Source organism: Ochotona princeps, chromosome 2, assembly GCF_030435755.1.
Source record: "Ochotona princeps isolate mOchPri1 chromosome 2, mOchPri1.hap1, whole genome shotgun sequence".
NCBI lineage: Eukaryota > Metazoa > Chordata > Mammalia > Lagomorpha > Ochotonidae > Ochotona > Ochotona princeps.
In genome coordinates this window covers 73,550,165-73,564,024 of record NC_080833.1, presented here as the reverse complement: position 1 = coordinate 73,564,024, position 13,860 = coordinate 73,550,165, and the positions used below count along the sequence as shown (strand labels likewise).

At 43.8% G+C, this 13,860-nt stretch overlaps 1 long non-coding RNA gene across 1 annotated transcript; it reads right to left on the bottom strand.

Annotated features, from left to right (window-relative positions):
- Positions 1-805: 805 nt before the first annotated feature.
- LOC131479578 (uncharacterized) lies at positions 806-5,079 on the bottom strand. Its single transcript, XR_009244982.1, has 2 exons — positions 4,993-5,079; positions 806-1,871 (listed from the first exon to the last, which is right to left on the bottom strand). It is a non-coding gene; the product is annotated as an uncharacterized LOC131479578 (long non-coding RNA).
- Between the last annotated feature and the right edge of the window lie 8,781 nt (positions 5,080-13,860).

Sequence of the window (13,860 nt, the reverse complement as noted above, 5' to 3'; positions counted from 1 at the left end):
AGTAGAAATTGCTCTAGCGATCTTTAGCTAGACACTGACGCAGGGATTCGCAAACATTAATATCCTATCCTAGGAAATCCGTGGAAAAGACAGATTGGTAGGCGCCATCCCTATCCTCCAAGCCCTGGAATGATCATCTTTGAGAATTATCCAACAAATGCTGATGCAGGTGGTCCCTAGGCCACACCTGACCCAGCGCATGTTTATCCACATGGCACAGATCACTTGCAGCCTCTCCTTTAGGGAGAGGCTGGCTTCAGGATATCGGAATGCTAAGAGGTCAGGAGGAAGGGCTGGAGTTGAGACACTGTGAGCCCGAGATGTCCAAAGGTCACCTGCCCATGACTTTTCTGAGTCGATGGAATAACTTAGGTTGTCCTGCTTTCAAGAAGTCCCTTCTTACTCATGAGCAAAAGAAAGAATGGCTTGTTCAAAATCTGCCTGTGAACCTTCCTGGGCTCCTTAAGAGCCAAAGGCCTGTGTTCTTCCAGAAGTCACCTGACTCTTTGTATTCCCCTCCATGTCGGTCCTCGCCCTGCAGGAAGCAGTTTTCTGGTTCTGAATTGCATTTGCAGTGTGTGTCATAACTAATCTGGACTATGAAACTGAAAAGCACCTGCACGATCTGCAACTTGAATGCGACTTTTTATCAATAACTGGTGCTCTTAATATTTCATTTTGCTTAATGACCTACCATGTGAATCCACAAGGATTAGTGTTTCTCTCCCAATCAGTCCACACACACAGAGTTGAATTCATACAACCCGACTTTTAATTTTTTCTCCTATAAATAATTAATTCTACATTTAAAAACACGTTAAGACGTTTCATTTCTTAATCAGCTAATTTGACTGGGAAACAAAGATGCCCCTTATTCACAATTTTCTTTGAGTTGTGCTAATGTAGTAAAAGTTCCCCCACAAGATTTGGCTTTCGTTCACAAGTTCTGCGGCTGCCAATTACTTTCCGGAGTCACTATTTTTCAAAAATGCTGCTCACTTTTTAAAAATGTAATTGAATGTCTGTTCATCACAGAGTTGCTTGTGTTCAAGCCCAGGGTGTTAAACATGTTTCGGGTTGACTTGGGTCAGCTTTGAAAAATTTCAGACAGTGAAACCCGAGAAGCGACCCTACACTATGGTGTGTTCCTCACAGGCTGTTAAGTATTAAGTGGATATTTAAAATGGAGTTGTTATACTTCTCGACTGACTTAAAGTGAGCGGTACAGTTTACAAGACTATTAATTAAATGAGACGATTGCATGGGATGCACACGTATTTTCATAATCATTCACATTGGCCCAGAGTTGCCCTTTAATTTTCAGACTAATTAAAGTAACACATTTACTGCAGACGGTGGATGGCTGCGTTGCTGCATAAATGCTAACTCTGATGAAAGTGGAATGGTGCATTTTTCTCTTGTAAAGGCAGGAGAGGAGTGGGAGAAGAAAGAAATCGCCTGGGTGGACTCGGGCCCATTCACAGCTCCTTATTTGTTCCACCCTGGATCGAGTTTTTAATTTAGCAGGACTGCATTTTGGGGGAGTTTCCGACCTCTTCTGTTTGGGGCCACAATGTGCCCCACCTGGTGGTGCAACTGATTTTTGAATTAACTGGGCTTTCTCTCAGTACAATAGGGCAATTGTGTAGTAGCTTTTAAGCACTAAATTTCTTGGAATCTGATGGGCAAAAAAATAAATCAGACTGCAGTATGCAGCTCTCCAGGCTGCTAATCGCATCTGACCCATTATCCTCCACAGTCCTGGTTCAAACTTTGACACGGCTGACTTAGAGTTTGAAATGTCAATGGACGGGCTGCTCTTACAGGTCATCACACTGCAGAAAGTTCGTTCCTGGAACACTTTCTGAGGCCTGGAAAAAAGAAGAAACAGATATGAGCAATTATCCCAGGATTGTGCAGCTGCTGGCATTTGGGGCTGGCAGACACAGCCACTGGTCTCCCTTTCCTTCCAGCACAACCCTGGCTGGGAAGTGGGAAGGGTGATGAGCAGCTCCCGAGAGGCATCAAACCACCACGAGTTTATCATTCATCCCAAAGGGAGCAAGAGGGCTAGAGGCAGCACCCCTCTAGCCTGTCACCTCCCGCCTATGAAGCATCTGGCATTGACAGGTAGCACTTTTCTGCCTCTCCAGCTTTGCCCACCAGTCACAAAGCCACTGGAGGGAGGGCAGGATTTATAAAGAGCCTCTCTTTCTTTGTGATGTCTCACCCATCCTAGAAGGCTCACTCAAAAGAAATAGCTAGGTGGCTCCTGCTCACCGCTGGCTTCTCCCCAAGGGTGTGAGCACTGCCTTCAGCCCCACCCTCTGTAACCACAGTGCTCTACCTGAAGGGGCCACCCTAAGTGTATTTAACAGTGACTTTAAAATAGAGCAGGGGGCAGGGAGCAGGGCTTTATTGGGCTGGAGATGGGGACCTGAAAGAAGAAAGCTGTAGAGGTCAGGAGAGACTGAATGATTTCCAATTCAGGAAGGGCTCTAGGGGCTCACAGGCAAGTGCAGCTGGCACAGGAACTGGATCAAAGTCTCAACTCTAGCTAAAGAGAAAAGTGGTTCCGGTAAGGCAGGGCTGGGGCACTTACAGGGGGCAGGGCTGCCAACAGCTCAACGCCACCTGTGTGAGAGCAGACTCCACTGCTGGGGACCCCATCACTGCCAGAGAATACTCTGCACCTGAGGTGGCAAGTTGCTCAAGTTGGGCATCATTCAGGGAGACAGGGCAGTTCAAACCCCAGCTCTGCTTCTTGCTAGCTAAATGACCAAGTTATGTGACTGCTCTACCTCAGTTTGTTACCTTCAAGAGGGGCCAATAATAAGAGGTTAACTACAAAATAGCACTGCTCAATTCCAACCTCAAGCCTGGTGCGTAATAAACATTTGACAATGTCCAGGTTTGATCACCAAAACTTCAGGTAGCCTTATCCTCTCCTTTGCCAAAGACAGTTCAGTGGTGCTTAAAGTCCAGATTTCTGCCAGCAGCATCAGGGTAGCACACATGGAAGGAGGCTTGGCTCTCAGCAGATTAAGTTGTTGACTCTGCAAAGCCCACCCCATGGTGCAGCAGAGGGGGCTAGCTGCACCTGCAAGAGGGCAAAGGTGCTGGCATGCCATGCTCCTCATTCTACACACCATTGATCCTTGTAGGTCCAGCCTGGAGGATCTTTGGTTTCTTTTGCATTTTGTGCCAAGGATACCACACTTCAGCATCTTGGGCTTACTGGGGCAGGACCTCTGCCTTCCACTCTGCTTTGACCTTACTCTAAAGATTTAAACTCCCACCAGATCTTGCTGCTTGCTGATGTATTGGTTCTTACTGGTTCATTTTCTAAGCCAACTTGACTGACCTAACGAAGGATAGATAGCTGTTGAGTTGTCATTTCGGAGTGTGTCTATGAGGATGTTGGTTTAGCTGGTGAACTGAGTAAGGTTGATTGGCCTCACCAAGGGGTGGACACCCTCTTTTCCAGCAACAGGCTAACTAGAACAAAAAGGTGGGAGAAGGGAGAATTCCTTCTCACCTTCTCCTTTCTCCAGGCTTTAGAGTTCCTGCTTCCGGGCCCTTTGCATTCCAAATAGCATTTACACCATCAGTCCAGGTTTTCAAGTCATCAAATGTGGAGACTCACCTCACCCTGTTTCTCTAGCTTGCAGACAGAAGGTCCTGGGACTCCTTAGCCTCTATATGCGTGCTAGCCAATCTCTCATAATCATCTCTTTCCTGGGTCTGGCATTACGGTGTGGAGGGTAAAGCTGCCTCCCACATGCTAGCATCAGATATGGATGCTGGTTCAGGTCCTGGCTGCTCCGCTTCCAGTCGAGCTCCCTGCTAAAGGCTTGGGAAAGCAGTGTAATATGTAATACGACCTAAGTGTTTGGGCACCTACTACCCACATGGGAGACCTAGAAGCAACTCATGAGTCCTTGCTTCAGACCTGCTGATGTGGCCATTTGGGAAGTAAAGCAGCGTGTGGAAATGTTTCTCTCTCTAACTTCCAAACAAATAAATAAATCTTTTAAGAAAAAAGAAGAAGAAGAAAACAAGTCTCTTTCCATGCACTGACTAGTGTGTGCCCTATTGCTTCTATTTCCCAGGAGAACCTGCTGAGTCCAGCTGGTGTTGACCCAGGTTTCTTTTCTCACTGGGAAATCAGAAGACAATGTTTTTGTGAGAGTTTAATTATAGCTCTCACATGTATTTTAAAAAGGTGTAAGGCAGCAACTTTGGCAGTGCTGCAACAATCATCCCACCCATGTTCTCAGCTCAGAGATAGAAACGTACTGTTTGGGCCAGGTCTTCATTGCACCTGGATCTCTATATTTGCCAGTAAACAGAAGCACATGGAGTTATTAATTAGCATTTATGAGTTCATTAGCATTCATAAGCAATGTCAACACAAGATGATGAACTAAGCTAGAGTGTTTGGGAAGGCGAGGTGAAGGAGAAAACTTCCCCCTCTGCCTGCACTCACATAAATGTTACTTCCCTAACTTCAACCCTCCCCCCACCCTGCCCCCAGGCATCAGAAGAAATAAATACAAACACACAGGCCAAGACAGCCAATTCCCTGTACATGACAGTGGAGTTTCTGGTTCCCATTATTAATCTACTTCATATTGAGTGAATCTGGGACTCAGTTTAAAGAAAAGATACAGAACATACAGTAGCAATACAACCACCAGGGTGGCCCTATGTGATTCTCATTCATAAAATTTTCAACTTTAAAAGAAATTTAGAGAGCATTATATCATCTCCTCCTAAGAAAACTACATCCTTTAGTTAATAACAGAACTGGATTTAGCAATTTCACATCTCTACATCTTTGTATGACTCAACAAGGGATAACACAGATACATCCAATTTAGGGCTAAAAAGTCCATCCTGGGTCCAATGTTACACTTCATTCAATAGTCATTTTTCTCCACCAAGAAGGCGTACTTGTTTTAGTCTCTATAAAGTCTTTCGGGAATTCACTTTTCCTTTGAGTTTGTTGCTCAGCCCAGTTCAAGAAAAATCAATGTCAGTTGATGTCTGCACTTCAGTCTCTCCTGTGCAGTGCAGCTTAGTGATTCATTGTGTGAACAACTAGGCTTGTAGCGGAAGCAGCAAGGAAATGACATGAATCCAACTTACTAAGGACTGAAAGAGGCTTTAAGGAGATGAGGAAGGAGAACGGTTGCTGAGCGTAGGAGACATGGTTAGAAAATTAAAATCGGGTCCAGCAGTGTGGCCTACCGGCTAAAGTCCTTGCCTTGAAAGCACTGAGATCCCATATGGGCGCCGGTTCTAATCCCGGCAGCTCCGCTTCCCGTCCAGCTAGGGAGCCTGGGAAAGCAGTCGAGGACGGCCCGAAGCTTTGGGACCCTGCACCCGCATGAGAGACCTGGAAGAGGTTCCCGGTTCCCAGCGTCATCACTCACTTGGGGAGTGGATCTTCCTCTCTGTCTCTCCTCCTCTCTGTATATCTGACTTTGTAATGAGAATAAATAAATCTTTTTTTAAAAAAAAAGAAAATTAAAATCCCCTTAGAAGACTCACTTGCCAGTTCTTTAACCCATTTGGAAGTCTGGCCTTTTTATGCAGATCTACAACATTTGAAATAAGTTTAACAGTGGTTTTAACACATTAAAAAAAAACTTTTTAAAATTGTTTCCCACATTTAACTTATTCCAGGTATCTTGCCAAAAAATATTAGTCACAAAAGACACATCACAATTTTGGTTGTAGTACTTAACCATTGTTGTCTGACACAGACTTTCTAGATTAAAGTTTTATCCAGTTTCTGGAGGATACCCTACACCTCTCAACAATTATGCCTGGTTTCAAACCTGATTTTCAATAGCAGAGCATCCCACTGAGGCTCTGTGTAGGTTAATACCGTGGGGTGTATTGAAGCAACATCCAGCATTACATCTATGAGAAATGAGGAAATACCAAGTGCTAACCCAGGTTACAAACTGTTCTGAAAAATTTCTTGGAAAATTTTCTGGATTCTTATTTAGCTGACCCAAGGGGGACATCTTCTTGACATTATAATTTTTCCATAACACTTCATTTCTGCAAACAAACATAGCTTCCATCCTAGTAGACTGATTGCCATGCTCAAAGTCATTGTATTTTAATCAATACATCTTTTCACGGTTACTGAACAAAGTGAAAAACTAAGAAGCTGAAGGTGATCTCTAGTTTATTTATGAATTCATCTACATAGTACATTAGATTCTAACTGAAGTTCAATGTTGCTTTTTAATTTGGTCAGAATTTTGTTGCCAAAGTAGTTTATATGTGTCCTTTTCTCCTACTTTAAGAGTACACTTCAGAAAACTTCATAGAAAACTGGAATTAAGAGGTAGAGTCATCTTCACACACACAAAATTAAAATCCATGAGTAGTTTTCTCATATTATTCATTTTCCAGGAACTTTTTAAAGAGCCCTTAAAGCATATTGATATTTCCTAAATTAGGCTCTGTTCATCACCAGGTTGCATACTATGTGATCGTTAGACAACATTGCCTTTGTTAAATTCCCTTGAAATGTTGAAACCTTGGGTTTTACATATATTCTTGTGTGGGTTCTCTGTCCTCAGAATTACCAGATTATTATTTGACTCAGAGAAGTATCCCATGATGAGGAAGACTTTGTCAGTGCTATCAGCACATACAGAACTCCTGGGATGACTGTCTCAGAACCCAGTGCCCTCCTGCAACTCTAGAACTAGAATCATTCATATACCTCCCATTGTAACCTTGGTATTGCAGTTTTAACTCGGAAAAAACATAAGCCATTTTAAACAACATAGAAAACTAAAATGGCATCTGTACCTCTGACACTAAAGACCCTACCTACAGGGAGTAACCTCCAGGACTCCTTTCCAGCAGCCAGGTTTTCTGGCATCTACAGAGATTTGTAGGTGCTATAAATGCACCATCCCCCATGTTTCTGGTAACACTTTTGGAAGACATCATATACAGAAACCAAACAATACTCAAGCAGATTTCTTTTGTGGATGTAAGAGAGACAACTGTAAGTAAGAGGCTAAATAAAAGACAGAAGTATGCCAATGGCTCCACATCTCCCACAGGATAGTTTCTGCTCCTAAGCATGGAGGGTGAAAGCAAGACCTTCATGACCCAATTCCTTCATTTTCTCTGCCTAGATTCTCCAGCAACATCCATCCAAACTTTTTGTTACCCCATCCCTCTGCCTTTCCTAGAATGTCCTTCCATTTCTCTGTGGTTTCCTTTAGGAGCTAGCCTAGGCATTAGCTCCCCTTGCAAATTCCCCTTTACAGTCCTTCCCCTCCCTGTGCACAGGTTTTGTTCCTCTCTGCTCTTCTCAGCCACTGCACTAGCCACATGTTTAAAATAATCTAGTTGGGTATCTTTTTCCTCCACTGGACTGTCAGTTTTTAATGTTGACTTTTCTTACCCCTGTATGAAGGACAAAGCCTGACACACAGTGGATACCTAATGAATGTCCAGTGGGCGGACAATTGTCTTTGAACAATATGAAAAGGCTGTAGAAAGGCAGCAAATGCCATCCAGCAGCCTGACCTATCCAGCAGCCTAACCTGGTATGCCAGACATGGAAGAACTAATTTTGAAACAAATGATTAAATAGCATAAAAAACAGAGCTGCTGGGCTCGGCAGCGTGGCCTAGTGGCTAAGGTCCTCGCCTTGATCCCATGTGGCCGCTGGTTCTAATCCCGGCAGCTCCACTTCCTCTCTGTCTCTCCTCCTCTCAGTATGTCTGACTTTGTAATAAAAATAAAATAAATCTTTAAAAAAAAAGACAGAGCTGCTGAAAGCAGAAATATTTATCCCCACCAGACATAGTCCCTCCTACCATGGATGGAGCAAGCTATATTGACAACTGGTCTCAAAATCATGACTGCTATCATGATTGTCACTCACTTCTCATGACCACTTCAAATTACCTCCTCTCACCTGGCTTATCTTCTGGTCAGGTGAATATACCTGAAATGAATCATCCTTGAGGGTTCTGTGCCTCTTATCTTCTTCTGAGGCCATCAATGCTTTACTTACCATCAAACTAAAAATCTAAAACATGGGTCTGCTGGTCTCCATCGCTCAAGAGCTAAAGTTGTGGTCCCTTGGCACTTGGACTCTGTTCCACCAGTAGCCAAAGTCTAGAGTTTCAGGGAATGCTACTGTGTCTCTGATGAAAGGTTTCTCCTGTTGGTAGCCATGACACATAAGCCTTCAGGGTCCAGAACTACGGGAAAGGGAAATATAATTCCACATCTGAGCCACTAAGAGTGAGGATAATCCACCACATCTACTTTACTCTCTTGGTTTATGAGTAGTCTATGTGCTCTCCCTACGGGAACCAAGTCCCTGTAAAGGTCATTGAACTTGAGTGTCCATTTCATCTTGGAGAACTGTGACTAATTCTAGAGATGCCATCCACAAGCTGGTACCTTCATGCTATGCCATGACTCCAGGAGACCAAATATTCAGATGGCAATATTTGAGGATCAATGGGTTTCATGGCCTTGTGTCCACTGGTGCACTGCCCTTGTTATAAAGTGGGCCACTTGGTGTGACATGTTGTGATGTGGCATCCATGCCAGCTCTAGTGCAATCCATGTATGAAGCTGGCTTACGTCCACCAGCACAGTCATGTTATGTTGTTGGTTGTTTAACACCTCTTCTGTGTTACATGCCTTCTTTGTAGTATGACTGGGACAAACTGGTCATACAAAGATCTTCACAAAAACATAGCTCACTCCTACAAATGTATTCCTCAGACATCCAGGCTCCTTCCTTCCAGGATTTAGACCATTTGGACAACCCATTTGCCACTGTCCGTAAGTTCAAGTATTTTCTTTTTTACAAGAAGAATGGATAAAGGTCAGGCAGTGTGGCACAGTGGGTTAAGTAATCATTTATGACACCCATATCTCATACTGAAGTGTCAATTCAATTCCTGTACACACTGCTTCTGATCCAACTCTCTGATAATCTGTCAGGAGCAAGAGATGATGACCTAAGTATGTGAGTTCCTGTCACCCACATGGGAGATGGGGATGGAGTTTCCAGCTCCTAGCTACAGCCTGACCTTGCCCTAGCTATTGTAGCCATTTAGGCAGTAACTCAACAGATAAAATCAATCTCTCTCTCTTTCTTTCTCTCTCTCTCTCTCTTTTCTATTTAAATAACTTTTTAGTAGATAATTAGGCATGTTGCTTGAACCTGTACCCATTGGGGGGATTTTCACTCACTGGCAACTTCAAGATCCCCCTGAGTAGGGCTAGAGTGCAGGCCATCTTCACAATACCCCCATAAACTAAACAAATATTATACTCACAACCAAGCTTGATGTTGTATGTAGGCCATCACCTGGTCAGAAGGGACTGCCATGTAGCCGTAGATGCCCACCAAGAAAAAGATAATGTGCTGATGGTAAATGAGAACTTGGGAGTCTGGGCCACCTTGTTGTGCAGTTACTTCTGCCCTCTGGCTCAGCTCATTCTTTTCCATCTTAAAAATGGATTACTTCCTGGGCTCACCCAATCATTATTATGATTTGTTGGGCCAGACAGAAACCACAGTCCATAATAAGGAGTTCTCACCACATAATCATTTGATGACTAATAAGCAAAATCCCAAAACATGACAGTGTTTCTTTTTAAACTATGCGTAAAGTGGGCAATCTTTCCTCTGGGCTTGCTACTGAACATAGTTGCTTGGTAAGGTCTCTCTTCACAGCACTTCCTCTCTGTCCTGCCATTTCTCTGAGCCTTTTCATCCTTTCTCCCACCAACTGTCACGGTAACTCATTTCTACTTCATTGTGTGAACTCTCTCCAGATTGCTGAGAGACACTCAGTTTATTTGGTGGGATGCCAGGATGTTTGCCACATGGTAAATCCTCTGTCCCAGGGGAGTGCTTCCATGCTGATAAAATTTCCATTCTGTGAGTTAATATTCCATCTACCTTACCCAGTAATATCACACTCTAGTTCTTTAAATGATATTCCGCATCCTTCCAGTACCTTTTGGCCAGGTCCTTCAGTTCCTCTAAGGTTTGTATATTGCATTTCCTCTCCTGGCTGACCCAGCATCTCCCAGCCAGGCAATGTTATTATTTAGCCCTATTTACTTGTCTGGCTGCCAGGAGAAGGACCATGAGCGCAAGTCTGGAAGTGCACAAGAAGCATGTATCTTGCAAGGCAGAGGTCTTTGCATCTTCCCCAGGCTGGATAGGCATAGTGCTAGCCCTTGTCAGAGAGGAGTGGGCCATTTCTGCAGAAAGTTTGGAAGAATCTGGAGTCATCACCATCTAATATCTCAAGGAACCTGGTCTAGCATAGCACACTTACTCTGGTGACCTTGTAACTAAGCTCTGGCCCAGATAACAATTTTTTTCTACATCTTAACTATAGAATATTGGATTGCCTTGATAGCCAATCAGTGAGAGCTTCTGAATTTCACACTAACTGCCCTCTTTTTCCAAAGCATTCATTACCTCTAGTAATGGCCATCCAATACCATTGTTCAAATAATTATTATTTTCCTATAGTTCCAAAATGCCCAATACATTAACTCACTCATGAAGTCCCTTCAATTAGCATTTCATTCCAGCTCAACACTGCTACTTTGTGCTGGAGTCTATCATTAGTGCACTTCTACCCAGAAAAGTGTTTGCAGTACCAAAGGCTAGCAGGTGACACAAAGCTCCAGAATCTTGTCTTAGCATCGCCTTTCTTAGACCATTCCTGACACCAACTTTAAACCACAGATTTATGTACAGGCGTTTTATGAGTGTGGTGTCTTGGGGATTATCGTTTGTAGAACAGCAAGAAATAGGACCCGGTGAAGGGAAAAGTCAGGCTATAATACAGTCATGAGAAAGGCCTGCACCAGCCTCACAGACAGCTCTGAGGCTGGGATGCACTCAGGAGCTGTCCCAATTTGCCAAGAGGCAGACAGACCTCCACGCTCCTCCAACACTAACCTTCGTGTGCAGGGTCCTGCAGCAAAGGGGGTGTGGCAGGGGTGAAGAGGCTCCCTTGAGTAAAGGACAAGCGAGAAAGGGTTGACCGCTGAGCCTGTCCGTCAGCACCACTCAAAGCAGCTGGAGCAAGCCCTTCAGTCTGAACTGAGGTCTAGGTAGTACAAGAGAAAGACCACTGTAGAACCCAGCACTAGGTCTCATTAATTGTATGACTTTGAGTAAGTCAATTATACTCTCTGGGCTTTGTTTCCTGATCAATAAAATGGAAATGACAAAAGTGCCTACCTCCGAAGCCCCGTCAAGGAGATTAAATGAAATAACAATGAAATGCACCTTAATACAGACCCTGGTACAGAATAACTAACTTCTTTCAGCAATAAGAAGTTTAGGGTTTATATGGGTTGCTGTGACTAAATCACAGGGTACACCAAAAAGAGTGACTAAATTGTAGGCATGAGAAGCTTCGAAGAAGCTAAAATGAAGGACGCAAAGAACGATTATAAAGAGGAGATGGTCTGTGCATAACAGAGTTTAGAAAGAAGGAAAATACCTTCCAGGTGAGATAGTAATGAAAACAGAGGCCCAAGGAGCAAACCTAACCTTTGTAGGGTAGTGAGGATGCCAGGCTGGCTGCCATGGTGCTTCCTGCCCAGAAACGGACAGGGAGGAGAAGGAGGAGGCGAAGTTCAACATCCAGGCAGGAGTGGGCATTCCGCAGAGCCAGTCAGTGTGGATGTCTTCCGAGATTCTGCATGAAAGTACCTGTGCTCCTTAGAGCCAGTTCCAGTTCCTGAGTCCAGTTGCCTGTTAATATCCACTCTGGGAGGCAGCAGGTGATGCCTCAAGTGGGTGAGTCTTCGCCAGCCATACAGGAGATTTGAAATGCATCACTAGTTTCTAGCTTCAGCTGAGCCTAACCCCAGCCCTGACAGGCTTTTTTGAACCAGCAGATGGGAGAATCTGCATTTTCTCACTCTTGCCTTTGTCTCTTTCGCTCACTCTTTTTCTCACTTCTTCCATTAATATAAATACATTTTAACAATCAAAATTTAAAAAAATAGAAGAAGGGGCCACCATAGTGGCATAGTGCACTAAGCCTCCACTTGTGGCACTGGCATCTCACATGGGCTATGATTCATATCCCGGCTACTGCACTTGGGATCCAACTCCCAGCTTATGGTCTAGGAATGCACCAGATGCTAGCTCATGCCCTTGGAACCCTACAGCCACCTAAGAGATCCAGAAGAAGCTCCTAGCTCCTGGCCTCAGAGTGGCTCTGCCATTGTAGACATTTGGGCAGTGAACAGGCAGATGGAAGACCAATCTGTGCCCCCTTCCTTCTATAAATCTGCTTTTCACATAAAATAATAAAATAAGTCTTTAAAAAATGTAGGCAGAAATAGCACTTCTGGATATCCTATAAACCACAGTTCAGTTAGACTCAGAAATGGCTCACAGGTCGTTCCCGAGAAATGAATATCTTGGCAGGCGAGGGGAAAGGAGGACAAGGGAAACAGAAGAAGAGGGCCCCGAGGAGTGAGGAACGGGTGGAGACAAGTGACAGAGAGACAACGCTTCAAACAAACTGGGCACTAAAAGGCAGGCCATACTGTGCAAGAGATGAAGACAGAATGTAAACCAAGCTTTCAGAAATGTTGGTCCTCTAATTTCCAGTTGCTCCAAGAGTGTTAAGCTGCATTACTTCAGTAGAAAACAATACAAGTTACATTTATTAAGAAGCCAGTGTTTTTGCTATATTTTAACTATATAATTATAAATAGAGTTCTGAATTAACGTCCCTTTGCAAAATGCCTAGTTTTCCAACAGGTGCAATATTATACCATCTGCCCAACTGAAGAATCTTACTGTCATAAACTTTCCAAGAAAGTTTCTTAAGATCCATGATTATTATGGAGTTATTTAGCAATTCATGTTTGTATAGCATGTAGGGGTATACCAATGAGTTACAAATGTTGAATCTGAGTCACACAGTAACTCCTTCAAAAGACAGGAAGCATGACACTCCCTTTTGAACAGATTCATTCATTCAACAAACATTTCTTGAGTTTCTACAGGGTAGACAGGTTACACACAGATCTGGCTGCATGGAGTTTGATTCATGCGGTTGAGTGCCAACTCTGCCAACAAACATGAGCACCTCCCACATGCACGAGCCACCACTTTTCCTCTCTCCATTCCTGAGCCCCAGCTCTGCCTGTTCCAAATATGTCTATAGGTTTCTAAATAATATTACATATTCAGAATTAGCTATAAGTCTATGTTACTGCTATTCAAAACTTAAATCCTCTTGAATTCTAAGCTATTGTTAGCCACTGCAAAATTACTTCCTGTGGAAACCCCTAATCTAGCTTTCTGTCTCCTGTTGGTGATGATACAACATTCATTCATTCTCTGAACACTGAATTGTGCAACTTCCATAGGCCTTCGCAGTCATTAAGTCGAGACTGAGGCTGGACCCCACACTAAGATCTGCTTTCTTAAAAACTGTTGGCTTCTATGATGACTTTTATATTATGTGGAAAGAAGAGAATTCTGGGTGTAGAAATCTCTCCAAGTCAATATCCTCTTGTTAATCTGAGCTGGATGTGGAAAACTCCTTTGGCAGTTACCAAGTCCCAATGCCTATCAAATGGCCAGCACTCAGGAGCACTAAATCAGACACTGGGCTTCTCTGACTCAGCCCCACCCCTGCCCAAGGTCTCCCTGTGTGGGTGTAACCATGCTCTACTGACTGTCTTTGCAGGTGTCTGGTAAATTAACCCCCACATGCTCCGAAACAACCCACTGTGTGCAGTAACAACGTGCTAGTAAACTGGAGAAACGGTCCCACAAGTATGTCC